Source organism: Octopus bimaculoides, chromosome 6 (assembly GCF_046866305.1).
Source record: "Octopus bimaculoides isolate indiv1 chromosome 6, ASM4686630v1, whole genome shotgun sequence".
NCBI classification, from domain to species: domain Eukaryota; kingdom Metazoa; phylum Mollusca; class Cephalopoda; order Octopoda; family Octopodidae; genus Octopus; species Octopus bimaculoides.
In genome coordinates this window covers 101,892,867-101,897,277 of record NC_142933.1, presented here as the reverse complement: position 1 = coordinate 101,897,277, position 4,411 = coordinate 101,892,867, and positions in this window count along the sequence as shown.

The following is a 4,411-nucleotide window of genomic DNA, read 5'->3' as shown; positions in this document are numbered from 1 at the left end:
TTTTTTTTCTTTTTTACATGGCTTAAGCACATTTTGCTCTTCTCATGCCAATAACTTCTTCTTCTTCTTCTTCTTCTTCTTCTTCTTCTTCTTCTTCTTCTTCTTCTTCTTCTTCTTCTTCTTCTTCTTCTTCTTCTTCTTCTTCTTCTTCTTCTTCTACTTCTTCTTCTTCCGTGTTATATGACTCGAGAGCGCCATCTTATGTCTATTATATGCTGGCTTGATTTCTGTTCTAACATTTAACTTTAAATGATGTTCTATAAATGTTTTTCAAATACGCACTCCCACAATGAACATATTTCTGGGGGTTCTGTCTGATTTTAATCCCAAGAATTTCGACGGCACAGATTATACGCTCATTTACATTTGATCAACAACATCGTTGTCGTCGTCGTTGTCTTCGTCGATATTACTTTAAAGAAAATCGTTTTTATTAATCTATTTGTCGGCAGTTCTCAGTAATCTCGAAGATTACCAGCGATATTTCTGTGAAGCTGTAACACTAAAACTGTACTTGTCAGTCATCGATGGCGTAAAAGCATTAACATATAATTGGAATATTACCAAATGGATGCTTATTAAAAGTCGGCCGATTATATTTCTTTGAGAACGATCTCTGCCACTTAAGTGTGGAATTACCAAATGTACTTTCTTATTTACTTATACGTGTCATATGTGACAGAATTATAGTCTAAGCCACTATAGATTGAAAAAAAGACATTTTTTCTTAGCTTTTCAACAGAAAACTGAAGAAGGAATATCTAAGCAATGAGATACTCAATCCTCTTACAAAGGAAACATGAATATTTTATTATAAACATATCGGTTTCTATTTGTATGTTGTTTTAACAGGAAGCAGGCGTGGCTGTGTCGGAAGCAGTCCGCTTCCCAAGCTCATGGATCTGAGTACAGAACGATCATATCGCAACTTGTGCAACTAACATCTGCAATAGTCAGCTACCGACTAAAGATTTGGGATTGGTTTTGGTACACGAAAACTGAAAGAACTCGGATGATTATGAATGTGTGTGTGTCTTTGTGTCTGTGTTTTTCCCCCTCTGCTGCATGTCAATCGGTGCTACTGTGTTTGGGGCCTCCTCACCGTTTCGGCAAAATAAATCGATGGGATAAGTTCCGGTACTGATGTCGATTGATTCAATTACGAATTCTTCGAGGCGGTAACCCAGAAAAGCTGCAGTCTAATGACTGAAACAAATACAAGGTGAGAAATCGAAAAATATCTGCATAAAAATCAAGAACTATAAATAAAAATCGTTTACATATTCAAATTGTCAAATGATAAATTTGACATATGCTTGCATACAGTCTTTCTAGGTGTATGTTTATTTAATAGTCTCTCTCTACCCCTCTCACTTCAGCAACAGAAATAACAGCTCTGCTGTGAAGTAGTAGAGAGGGAGTGATCAGACAGAAAGACACACACACAAACATGCACACAGAGCCGCCACCCCACACACACACACGCAAAACGCGCGCGCAAACACAGGCGCACACACAGGCCCACACACACAAACAAGCATGCACACACACACATACACGCACACACATACATGGACACACACACGTATATATATATATATATATATATATATATATATATATATATATATATATATATATATATATATATATATTTAAATAATAAGGGTGAAAAATTGAATATTAATTTGATTAATACCACTTTAAAACCAGTGGCCTAGGATATTGAAAAATCTGAAGATTCAGAAAAATTATATTACATACATATAAGAAGACATCCATTATGCTAGAAGTCTTCTAGCATAATGGATGTCAACTTAGTGCTCATCCCTCTTATATGTGTGTATATATATATATCTTCAACATACCGCCTTTCACCAATCGTGTTTTATTATTTAAGCTTACGTCGAGTCCTCTGTGGTGTTGTTTTGCATTTATAATAAAATAAATATACAAATTATAAAAACAATTTTAAAAATCATATAGAGTACCACACTGTTTCTACTGTGGTCATGCGGGGCAATGGCCTTGGATGATTTTAGCTGAACAAATCGAAGTCTTGTACTTAAATCGATTAGTTTTGCTTTTCAGAACCGATAATTTACGGTGATGTAAATTTACCAACATCAGTTGTCGAGCGGTGTTTTATATATGTACACACACACACACACATACATATATATATATATATATATATATATATATATATATATATATATATATATATATATATATATATATATATATATATATATATATATATATATATATATATATATATATATATATATATATATATATGTATATATATATATGCATGTATGTATATGTATGTGTGTGTGCGTGTGCGCGTGCGTGTCTGTGTACAACGGGCTACATTCAATTTAATATTTGTCTACCAAACCGACTCACAAATTTTGGGTTGACCTGTGATCAGAGTAGAAAACACATAACGAAGATGCCGCGCATTTGGACTTAACTGGGAACCGTGTGTTTGGGAAGCAAGATTCACACCACGCAGCCTACATTTCCATTTTCAAATGCAAATAATGAAATATATCGTTCTGAGGGAGCAGTACTGTTAATAACCGACACTTGAACAATAATAGAAAAAGATATGCTGAACAGAATTAAAAGTAATTCTAATATCTATGTTAAAGTTAGATTATAACGTCAAAACTGTACAGGTGATTAAAATATATACAAGCACATTACACTAATACATACGAAAAGCATTTCTAGGAAGCAAAGCATACGAAAGTTCAGATAAAAATTTTGATAACGTCAGGAAGATAAATTTTATCATCACACATTAACAGCTAATATATTATTACTCAAATAGATAAGAACATTTAGAATTCTTGATTAATTAATGGCAACAGAATAATTAATTAAGCAAACAGGTTTATGATAAGGTAAGTGAATAAAGCCCTAATAAGTCAAAGCAATATGGAAGTATTTCATGGAAATTCTATATATAATTAATGTCATAAATGGCATTATCATGTTCAAGATGGTTTAAGATAAAGTGCGATACATTTTTCTCTCAACATATATATTTATATACGGTTACTATGTAATTAAATATATTAGGCAGAAGATAAAATGAAGTAACACGGTGTAAAATCCGTGGGAAAAATGAAATTATTAAGTAACAAAAACTGTAAGAAATTGAGGTCTGAGAGTTATGATTTGTAGCTCCTGTTTTATGAGGTTTGACTGACAAGTTCATGTGTTGAGTAAGATACTCACACTCAATGTGACCATATATATAAGTTTTGCTTTTGAACACAGCCTCCTTGTGGTCCACACACATCTTCCATCGGCATTGCACTGCTTGGACGCCATTAGTGTATAAGTTATCTTCCTGTTGTTAAAAAACAAACGCGTCAACAGCTGATAAAACGTCATCGTCATTGCATACTAATACTCAGCTAAATGCGTATTCGTCATGGAAAATGATCTCACTTCATGATGAAGTGAAATCTGTCGAATATGGTGGCTGATCAGTCAGTTTAAAGCCACAGTCACGCTCGGGAGCCATTAAAGCCTAGGACTGTCATGATGAAACAAGATCTCTTTTATAAGTTTTCATGGGCATTTTAATTTGATGGTCTTTGGTAAAAGCCTCAACACGTTGGCATAGAACTCTCCGTGCATTCTGTGGCTTTTTTTTAAATGTAGTCAATAATCCCAATACGTCCCTAAATGTCTGAGACCATCACCTTCGCTGCAAATTAAAACTCCTTGGCCTTGTTTGAAGCAGGTGAGAAAGGATGTTTCCACTGCTTGGATTGTCTCTGCATCGCTATCTCATAGAGATAAATCCATTGCATTCAAGGAAACCAACTGGATCTGCCTCAGATAATGTCAGGTTTTTCCTTTATATGATCATCGTGGTACGCTTTCCATTCGGTGTCAGAAGACCTGACACCCACCAAGGAGAAAGCTTCAACATGCCAAGCTCATTGCGCAGAATATTCTCAAATCCTTTACGAGATATGCTAATAGCATTGTCTTTTTCATTTATCGTCAAACGCCTGGCATCCATCGATGCTCAAAACTATTAGTGTCTTTCATTTAATGGATTAAATGATGCGTAACTTACAATGTATGAAGAGAATTATAACATTAAATTTAACGAAGGTTGTTTCCCTGTGTGGGTTCGTAGTTTTCTTTTTCTCGATTTTTTCTATGGATTTCCTCACGGAGTGCTCACCTCATTTGAGGCTGGATTAATGGCAGCCCGTAGGTATTACGTTGTGATATATCATTTTTAGAAATATTCATGATTGAGTAACTCTTTCCCTGCGAAATAATGTCGCAATGATGTGACTTACAGGAAAAAAAAAGCAAAACCGATTCTTTAGTGGTGCCAGACAAAACATAACACTTTAACACAAACACATAC